The sequence below is a fragment of the Triticum aestivum genome, chromosome 7B (assembly GCF_018294505.1).
Source record: "Triticum aestivum cultivar Chinese Spring chromosome 7B, IWGSC CS RefSeq v2.1, whole genome shotgun sequence".
Lineage (NCBI taxonomy): Eukaryota > Viridiplantae > Streptophyta > Magnoliopsida > Poales > Poaceae > Triticum > Triticum aestivum.
In genome coordinates, this window is record NC_057813.1 from 743122925 (window position 1) to 743134139 (window position 11215).

An 11215-nucleotide genomic window follows, 5' to 3' on the forward strand; every position below is an offset into this window, starting at 1 on the left:
TCATCAGAAACAGTGTTGTCACCCCTGAGACGTGTTTGCAACCAACTGAAAACATTTCCAGAATCAAAGATTGGATAGTGATCTCACATGGATTGTTAGATGGGGCTCAAATTTTTTTGGCAGTACTATGATTTGGAAATTTAGAAGATGTGGCAAAAATTCAGCTCATTAGGATATGCCCAGCTGGTATTTCTTTCACAACGGTTCTAGCTGAAGAGAAACTTTGGATATTTGCTGAGGAAGATTTGCCAAGCAAATGGAGCTGAATATTGCCATGAGGCAATGATTTGGATAGTAAAGAATGCCTAATTTTTTGTGGAATTTTGGGAATGACAGAAATATAGACTGCTTCACAACCAAGGGCGAAAATTGACACATAGACATAACACATAGGCAAAACTGATGAGGTGGCGCCTAGTCATAGCAATGCACCACAGTTTACAAGGTTATGACCGTTTATATGACCACAATTTATGACCAATCCTTTCAGAGGCACTGACAGAAGGTCACAAGTTGACATATTTCTTGTAGTGACTGCTGGCCTCGAGATGTAAGTTGAGCTAGGTGCACTGCCAATGCATCATATCTCGAGATGTAAGTTGACCTCAGGGCACTGCCAACGGATCATACTTGAGCTATACTATCTGCGTCCTGATTTAGCAGTCCCTCTTATATTTTTATTCCTATTTTGATCATAATTTTAACAAATATAATATAAGTTATATGGAGCAAAAATAACATTATTGGAAGCTAAATTCAAGTATGAATCAAATAATATGATTTTTTGGTGACACACATTCATGTTTTGCTAGCCAAATATGTGATCAAAATCTGACCCAAAATAAACCGAGATGGAGGTAGTATCATATGGTATATAATAAATATGTGTTTAGATACAACTTACAACGTGTTGTACTTAGTGTTGTATATAAAAGTACATTCATATAATGTATTTTGCGAGAAAAATTAGTACTTGTGTTAATGCGCTTGCTAGGTTCAGTATTTACATTGACATACTACAATATAAAAATTGTTTAATAAGCCAGCACATCAAAGTTTTTACCTCGATGCCAGCCTTTAGGGCACTCCCAATGCACTGTTTTATATTTTAAACTACAAACACCGAGTTCTGAAAAATACAGAATGAAGCAGTGGGCCGGGAGTGCCCTCATCGAATGGATACCGGATAATTTATACTTTAAGGCTACTTGCAGTAGGGAGTATCATACATTAATGTTCTACATATGATATTACTGTATGATCCTATCCTTATAGTGGATGACACAGTTAATAATATGATACTTTATTCTCTCTTTCTTCATTTTATCATCTTCTGAAAATTGTTTGTTCGACATGCATGATAGTAAATATGATACTTCCTCCATAGATAGCCTAATTGATCTGTAGAATGTTAACCCATCTTAACTAGAGCACATCTTAAGGGAAGCATCTGGAACTCAGTTAGCTGAGATTTATCTATGGTCTCATTCACATGACATCATCATATATATTGATTAGACTTTTTTCTTCTCCCCATGATTTGCACGTGTCATGTTGTTTTTTTGGGCTTGGCCTTTTGTTTCTCTGTAACTCGTGCTAGAGCATACTACTACACACGAGTCCATAAGAGAAGCACGTACATCTTAGTGGGCTGGCCTGTACAACATATTTTAGTTTCCATAACACAGTTTTGGAGTGTTTTCTTGGCTGTCTTAAAAAAGAGTGTTTTCTTCGTTGATTTTCAGTTTTTACTTAGTCCTGCAGTAATCGCCAGCATGATGCCTAGCCGAGGATCTATCCTGGTTTTGTCCCATGCATTATTTATGTATTAAACATCGATCAAATTGTCTTAAAAATGATGGAGTTTGCAATTTGTCTGTACGGAATTGGTCGCTACTTCTATGCCTCGGCTGCCAGTCTCCTTTTGTTGCTGGGGGGGGGGGGCGGTAGATTTTCATTAGCTATATGTACACACACAAAAAAAATACTATCTAGTTGGGCTTGTCATCACATAAAAGAAAGACACATTTAGAAGACTGGCAATTGCGACCCGACTTCAAATACTTGCAGTTGCGACCCGATTTTGAAAACTTGCAGTTACGACCGAGCCATGAAAACTTGCAGTTGCGATCCGACTTTGAAAACCTGCAGTTGCAACCCGACGTTGAAAACTTACAGTTGCGACCCAACTTTGAATACTTGCAGTTGCGACGCGGCCTTGAAAACTTGAAGTTACGACCCGACCTTGAAAACTTGCAGTTATGACCAGACCTTGAAAACTTGTAGCTATGACCTGACCATGAAAACATGCAGTTGCGACCCGACCTTGAAAACATGCAGTTGCGACCCGACCTTGAAAACTTGCAGTTGCAACCCAACTTTGAAAACTTGCAGTTGCGACCAGACCTTCAAAATGTGCAGTTACGAGCCGGTACTAAGAACTTGCAATTGCGAGCCGACCTTGAAAACTTGCGGTTGCGACCTGACTTCGAAAATTTATGGTTACGACAAGACCTTTAAAACGTGCGGTTACAACCAGGCCTTAAAAACCTGCAATTGCGACCTGACCTCGAAAACTTGCGGTTGCAACCCGAGTTTGAAAACTTATGGTGGCGACCAGATTTTGAAAACTTGCAGTTGTGACCCGGCCTTCAATACTTGCAGTTGCGACCCGACTTTGAAAACTTGCTGTTGCGACCCGACTATGAAAACTAGAAGTTGTGACCCGACTTTGAATATTTGCAGTTGTGACCACACCTGAAACCTTGCAGTTGCGACCACACCTAAAACCTTGCAGTTGCAACCCAACTTGAAAACATTCAGTTGAGATCCAACTTGAAAACTTGCAGTTGCGACTAGATTCGGAAACTAGCATTTACAACCCTGACTTGAAAGCCTGCAGTCACGACCACATTTGAAAAACAGTTGTCTGTGATCAGTTTTTGGAAACCTCGAGGTTGCGACTCCATCTAAAAACAAACACTTGCAACCTGGCTTGATGGATTGCAATTACCACCAAATTTGAAAAACTTTCTAGTTGTGACCAGACTTAAAAACTTTGGTTACAAAAAAAATTTGACTGAAAAACTCAAGGAACAAGCATTTCTACCGAAAAGGAGGATGGGTTTTGATATCATTAAAATAAAAAAGACACAGAAATATTAAATAAAAATGAGGAATAAGCATAAAAAATAAATTGAATGATGAAAAAGTAGGAAACAATAAATATAGAAAATGGAAAAATGGAAGAGCAGAATGAAAAAAATAGTGAAATCCCTAATAAATCAATTTTTCAATCTATGGTAACAAATGAATATTAATCTAAAGAAATGAATACACGAAAATAGGAAAAGGGAGAAGTGAGTAATAATGTTCTACTGCATGTAGTGAAATAAAAAACAATTAATTATGAGAGAGAAAAATGAAAAGAAAGTCGTTACAAAGAGCTGACCCCTGAAAGCTACGGTCAACAAATGACAATAACATGATTAAAAAACGAAACCAAGTGACAATAGCATGCAAGGAAGAATGCAACCAGCTAGCAAATATTCGCATCCTTAAATCATTTCATCTTTCTCTTATTCGGATGGATAAAGAAAAGATGAAGAAAAGCCCATATAGCCCAGCTCCGTAAGCAAAATACGAGACTAGAGCCGCGTCGCTCGGATTGAAAGGCCGAATCGACTACAACGCTAAAAAAAAAAGACTACAATCTGTTCTTTGACAGATCGGAAGGTCAAAAACGTGACTGAGACCATACTTAAAACTCAGCTAGCTGAGTTTTAGCAAAACCGAATCTTAAGAGCACCCAAGTATGTAGACCAACCCCCGGCTTGGAGCAATTCTTAGGAGGAACCAAGTCAAACTTGATGACTAGTACCAGGTTGTTTAATTTTCTGCTAGTAATACACAGTACTTCTAGTACTTATTAATAGAAGTACTGCTAGATGCGCTTCTCTTGCTTCTGAAATCTCAACTAGCCCCGCCATGGAAGCTCGCAGCTGCCGCAACAAGTTCATCCTCTACGGCCTCCTCTTCATCGGCTCATGGCTCCTATCCTGCCTCCTCCACTTCCAGTTCTTGCACATCCCTATCTTCAGTTACACATACGAGCCCTCATCTTTTCACCGTGGTGCGGCAGACGGACCCACCACCAGTCTCCTGCTCTCTCCCCAGCCAGCCGTCGTCGACGATAGGTCGTGCGACGGGCGGCGAGTGTTCATGCTGCATCTACCGTCACGGTTTAACCTTCTTCGCGGCTGCCTTGAGGGGTCGCCGGAGTTTGAGGATGCGTGCATCGTCATGTCCAATGCCGGCCTCGGCCCAGAGCTTGTTCCCCTCTCCGGCGACCACACCAACGGTGTCATCCCCAAGGACGGATGGTAAGCAACGCGCTCACAATCTACGTGTACGATGGCACTAACTACCTTTCGAACCCATCGAGTTTCTTTTGCGTTCTCTGCCTCCTAATCACATCTTGATATAATGTGTGGATCTACGTAGGTTCAATACCAACCACCACGCCCTGGAGGTGATGTTCCACACACGGATGAGGAGGTACGAGTGCCTCACCGACAACTCGGCGGCCGCGACGGCAGTGTACGTTCCGTACTACCCCAGCCTGGAGCTGAACCACTACACCTGCGACACCAGCGCTACGGTGCGCGATGGGCCTTCCGGGGAGTTGCTCCGGTGGCTGTCGTCGCAGCCACGGTGGGCGACGCTCGGCGGACGCGACCACTTCATGGTCGCGTCCAAGACCACGTGGATGTTCCCACGCAGCGGCGACGACGACAGCCAAGGCTGCGGCAACGGCTTCCTCAACCGGCCCGAGTGCTTGAACATGACGGTGCTCACCATCGAGTCCAACATCTTGGAGCGGCGGGACATGGCCGTGCCTTACCCCACATACTTCCACCCGTCGTCCTCCAGCGAAGTTGCAGCATGGCAGGCGCGCGCTCGCGGCGCGCACCGGCCGTGGCTGTTTGCGTTCGCCGGCGGGCGGCGTCCCAACGGCACGCTGGTCCTCCGCGACCGCGTCATCGACAAGTGTGCAACCTCGAGCCGATGCGGCATGCTAGACTGCAGCCACGGCCTCGAGGGCAGCATAACCTGCCAGTCCACGGAGAAGCTCATGTCCCTATTCGTCTCTTCCCACTTCTGCCTCCAGCCATATGGCGACTCCTTCATGCGCCGGTCGTCCATCGACGCGGTCGTCGCTGGCTGCATCCCCGTCTTTTTCCATGAGGCATCCACCTTCGAGAAGCAGTATCGATGGCACGAGCTGGACAGAGGCAGGGACGGCGTCCATTACTCGGTATTCATCGACCATGACGATGTCCTAGAAGGGAAGGTGGACATCGAGGAGGTGCTGAGCAGGTTTACAGATGAGGAGGTGGCCACCATGAGATAAGAGGTGATCAAGATGATCCCGAGGTTCGTGTACACGGACCCAAGGGTGAGGTTTGAGGGGGCTATGCGGGATGGGTTCGATATCGCCATTGAGGAGGTGATGGCGAGGATGACGAGGATAGAAAACGGGGAGGATATGGGATGGTAGCGGAAGATGCTCAAAGGCACACCAGCGGGGAGGATGGAAGGACACTCGTGGTATCTCGGGTCAAAAATTAGCTGGGGGCCAGAGGGAGAAGGTCGATTATATTGCTGTATCTGCCAAATAAATATGCGGAAGAGTGTGGCTAGCTACACCTTGCTTTATGTACAGGGTGATTGCTAATCAGCTATCTGTTGGTCTCGCGTTCAATTCCTCCAGGGTGCAATTTTTTGCACTAAATGTTATTTGTGGATGGAAATCGCAACAACCTAAAAAAATTTGACCATATTTCATGTCAGAATATTTCATATTGTTATTTCTACTTAGTGTTCATCTAGGCGTGGTACACTCGGGATTTTGTTTCACTAGTCATCAACCCGCGCCACTGCACGGGCTAGTTATTTATAGATTTGACAGAGGAAAAATTTAGAAATCCACCAACGTCATATTAGCAATGAAGACACAACATAAGATTTTTCAAGGAAAATATAATTCAATTTGTCCAGAACACTATTACCAAGACAAATAGATTGGTTGAATCCCTGCCAGAATGGTCACAGGAGAACTTGACACGGAACCAATCCTAGTGAAAATACGTTAAAAATTCCTTGACCAAGTGATATATACTTCAGTCATTGAACTGTAAATATAATAACTTTACAGGTGCACTAATTCACCAATTTAGACTTGTTGTGCCGGCGAAACTGAAAACGAAATACGTATTTGCATCTATCCAACATACTATAATGAGGAACTTATCCGGCCAGCTTTCCCTCTTGAGTGTATAGGATGAGTCGCATGAAGTTGGCAAAATGGCAAGTTTGTTGATAACATGAAGGTGGAGCAACCTAAACCTTAGCCGACCATCTACGAATTGAGTGGAACACTCAAAATTACAATAGTTAGGAAAGCGAAGCAAAAATTTGAAAAAAACTATATGACATGGTTTTTAACAAACGCGCGCGCGCACGCACCCACGCGCGCACACTCAGAGAAACGTATATTATTAACTTTTACTACATAAATGTATCAATACTGAAAATCTCGAGAACAAATTCAGACTTGAAGAGTCACAAAAAAATTACCTGCAATTTTTTGATATAGCTATGCATATATGTCGTCTTTGCTGTATTACAATATTAAGATCTCGGCCTGATAGCAGCCTTCGAGTCGCAGTTTTCAAATGGTATAAGAACCACAAAGGCAGCAAAGCTCTTCTAGCATCACTACTCGAATTTTCGTATATGCCGGGTGTCGGCGTCTTTGTCGAGAGCCAAAACACGGGCACTTGGCAAATTAAACAACGCCGAGTGCCACTCTCGGCAAACCTGGCCTCACGGCAACTGCTTACTTTGCCGTCACTGGCTCACGACGAACAAGCATGGAACGGAAAACGGCGCAGACACCAAGAGCCGCGCACGACAAAGAGGAGCCACGTGGCATGTCCGTTCGCACCAGACGGCTCCGTCAGTTACTTCCAATATTACCGAGAGTCGTTTGTCGACGCTCGGCAAAGTATATGCCACATCATTTTTTGCTTTTTTGTGTGTGTTCTTTTGCCCTCTATGTTTTCGTCTGATATTTCATATCTTTTAATGACTAAAGTTTCAAACTGTCATGACTTGTGTTTTGTGTTAGATTTTTCCAAATCTCAACTTCTAAGCACAACTACCTCCGTTCCTTTATATAAGGTATATTATTTTTGCCACGGTGCCCAGGACACGAAATTATAGCCTATTTAGGACGAAGTTATCCTTGGCTAATTTGTTCGTTAGTGGCAAATAAATCAATTAGGCCAGGAAAGAAAAAGAGATACTTGCAATAGGGAGAAAAATTCTTACCGAGCACGGCTACAAATGGTGAAGACCCATAGACCTAGGGTTATGACCTGTACCGAGAGGGCTTTCGGTACATGCAGCTATTACCGAAAACGATTATCGACCCTTGGTACTGAGAAAGCAACGACATCATATTTACCTTTTTATTTTTGTGTGTATCTTTGCCACTCTCATTTTGTGTCTGATATTTCATGACTTTTAATGACTCAATTTTCAAAATGACATGACTTTTCATGACTTGTGTTTTGGGCTAGATTATTACAAATCTCAACTTCTAAGAACTATAAAGTAAAAGAATGAATACAAAGACCCGTCGCAACACGGAGAAGCATGTATTCATAAACCCCGACCCCTCTCGGTGCATGTCAACATCGTAGACCGTCCGGGCCTCCGTAAGGGCGCACGGCCGGAAAACCCCATCTCCATAAGGTGCTATGCGAAGCATGTAAGAAAATAGAAAAGATGTAAACAATAACAAAAGGAATAACACATATTTACGGAGAACGACTAAGAATGGAGAGGATGTGCAGACCTAGGGTTAGAACCTTTACCGAGAGCCGTTTGTCGGCTCTCGGTAAAGGCCATAACATATTTACCGGGCGGGCAGTCGAGCCCACATCACTAGTGGGCCGGCCCGTGGCGGCCGCCTCGACCGTCAGCTCGCGGCGCACTACGCGTACATGTCTTTAGTCCCACCTCGTCGAGCGAAGGAAGCGTCGACCAGTTTATAAACTTGTCGCCCCCGACTGCTTCGAACTCCGCTATACACTGTCATCCCATGCTCACTCGACCGCCCTGTGGGGCCTGGTTGCCGCCAGCCCAGAGACCTGAAACGCTGTCACAGTCGCCTGAACTGGCTGGATAGTGACTGCCAAGTAAGGCTCGGCCGGTGGCCTGGGCCGGCCCTTATTTTTTTGAACTTACTTTTCTCAGACGCCCCCTTTACCGACAGTTACTCTCGGTAGCCTACAATTTTCCAAGTGTGTCTCTCGGAAATGTTTCCCATTGCTTCTGCTGTTTGGCTGTTTCTTTCCTGATAACTGCAGATGAAAACAACTACAATGCTATTTGGAGTAGTCATACACAGGCATAACTACACTGCAATTTGGAAATGTTTCCCATTCCTTCTACTATATGCATAACTAGCACACACAAGTTCACAAATTCCTACACGTAGGCGGAGTAGCAAAACATGTGCACTTCACATAGAAGTTCTAGCAAAACACGTGCACGCACATAGAAGTTCGCAAGTTCATAGATCATCTTGAGGAGTAGGAGGGGCCATCAGGTTAAGATTCCGGAGGAGGAGGAGGAGGGGCATCACTTCCACTGCTTCGAGATTTTGTAAGAACCTATAAGAGTAGAGTCACATGAGGGTGGTTCGTCTCTATATAATGATTGTTCTACTCTAGTTTATATAATGTTCTACCTGTAGTTGACCCTCGAGCAGCTTCAACCTTCCGTTCATGTCAGCTCGTTCCTTATTTCTGCTCTCCTGCTCAGCCAACCGCCTTTGCTCCTCTTCAGTAACCCGCCGCTCCATGATATCCTGTAATACGACATTAGGCTCATATAGGTTGGAACGGTGCTATTTCAAGGCATGGAAATTAATGAAAGGTTAGGATGCTAACCTTGAGGCGTTTTATCTCACGTGACATGGCGGTTGGGCGACTCCGTATGGACGGAGTTGAGCTGGTGCTAGACGCGCGTATCTCATGCTGCTTGCAATGCGAGGAGGAGGCGATCGCCCCGTTGCAAAGGAGGTGGCAGCCATGGCCCTTCCCCTCGCCAGTAATGACGAGAAGATCAGGATCAAGGGGCTTGGACGTAGGTTCGGCGTCCTGCCCATGCACCTCCTGGAAGACCTCTTTGAAGGTCTCGTACTTCTACTGCGCCGACAAGCTGCAAAACTTGGCGCCATCCTTCCCCTTGTGGCCTTCTTTCCAGGCAACCAGGATGTGGACTGGGTGACCAACGTCGCCTCCTGCAAAATTAACCATCATGTTTAATGAACCAACATGCACCGTGCGAAAAAGTTAACATCTTAGTCCACATACCATGTGTTTCTTGAGAGCGGTTAGGTTCCGGCTCCCCTAGACATGAGTCGGGCATGGCACTTTGGCGTGATTGTTTCCCTTCTCCACATGTTGCGCCTGCCATGCCGGGTCTCACCACACGTCAACCAGGGCCTCCAAACAATCGGGCTTCATCCAGGGTTCCCTCACCTAGTCAGACAAAATCAAATCATTGAGGAACAAGAGGCGGATGAATCAAAGTACTAGCAACCGATGTAGTCACTCACAACTGACAAGTAATCTTCTTGCAACAAGTTGGTCTGGCAAGCACTCGTCCTTGTCATCTTCTCTCCCTTGTCGTCGAGCGGCCGACACTGTATCACAGCTTTGTACCGCAGCATGTGCTTTAAGTCGGAGAGTATCTTCCGGGCAGATTTCATGCTGCCTTTGATCGCCTTTGCTTCTCACCATCCACGCAAGAAAATGTTTGCTACAAGAAAGCATATGGCAGTTAATACAAAGATTTGGATATGGAAAAATAAAGTGGTCGGCGTGAAGATACTTACAAAAAACCCGTTGATGACCCGGGTGACCATGGTGACATTCTTCTCATCCACGGTGTGTTGGTAATGCTCCCAGGCTAAACTTGGCGATAGCGGCTCGTCATCACCCGGCTTGGACAACCCAGTGAAGTGCTTCCTCGAAAGTGATCCGATAACGTGGTTCGGCAGGCATGCCCCTTTAGGCTGTGTCGGGATAAATTACGAGTGACTGCATGATGAAAAAGACAAGCATATGTGAGTGTCAAAGTTGTGGCATCCAAAAAATGTGGCAAATGAAATGCTTTCTTACCCCTCTCCTGTCGGGGAAATGACAGGACGGGCGCCGGCAGCCGTTGGTTCCGGGACCTTCCCCGAAACACGCGAGAATTTCTTCCTCTTGGAGGTGTTGGTCGAGGTAGACCCCGAGCCGTCTGAGGCCTTGATGTCACCCGAATCGGTAGCGAGCAGATCCGTTCCATCTAAGTCCACTGTGACATCGCCATGTGAAGACGACTCGTCATCGGTAGCGGCCTGACGGGAGGCGTACGACTCGGTCGTGCCGGTGTTGTTGACGTGGGTCGCCGGATGGTTCGAGACTCTCCGGTACTTACTAATGGTCCCATCAGAATCTGAACACAAGATAAAATGTATTAGTACCTAAAATGTAAGTGTTGCCAATTTGACGCAGGTCGCCAAATGAATTCGTATACCTAATCAGAAGTTACTTAATAACTTCAATTTGCAGTGCACCAGCTGCGTTCGTCTGCGAGAGCAAGCCTTCGGTGGGCGGTCATGTGACAGAACGGGCTTAGACTTGGTTTGTCATCTCGCGACCACCTGCCGAAGCACGAAGAGGCAGTCGTTCACCGTGGCCTACCCGCTCTCGATTCCGGTCAACGCCCTAGAACGCAGGGGCCACCGGATGGGTGCTCGGTCTCTAGAACAGCCCGAGGGCCATCTGAAAAGCAGAAAACAAGACCGTAACAATAATGTGGTAAGGTGGTTTGCCAAGCATGGAAGAAAACAAGAAAAATAGTATAAAACATATTATCGAGAATGCACAGAAAGGGAGAAGAGAAAGTTCTAGGTTTGGCACTCTCTTCCCCGAGAGCTACTATCGGTAAAGGTGAGCATTACCGAGAGCCGAGAGTCGACCCTCGGTAACCATCTCAATAACTCTTTATTTTCCTTCTATTTGTGTTTTTGTTTCGCACTCTTTTTTTGTATTTCATATTTCAAATGTTTTTATGACTAGAGTTTGAAAAT

At 45.4% G+C, this 11215-nt stretch overlaps 1 pseudogene; it reads left to right on the forward strand.

Annotated features, from left to right (window-relative positions):
* Positions 1 to 3987: 3987 nt before the first annotated feature.
* On the forward strand, positions 3988 to 5560 carry LOC123158706 (xyloglucan galactosyltransferase KATAMARI1 homolog; annotated as a pseudogene).
* The last annotated feature ends 5655 nt before the right edge of the window (positions 5561 to 11215 follow it).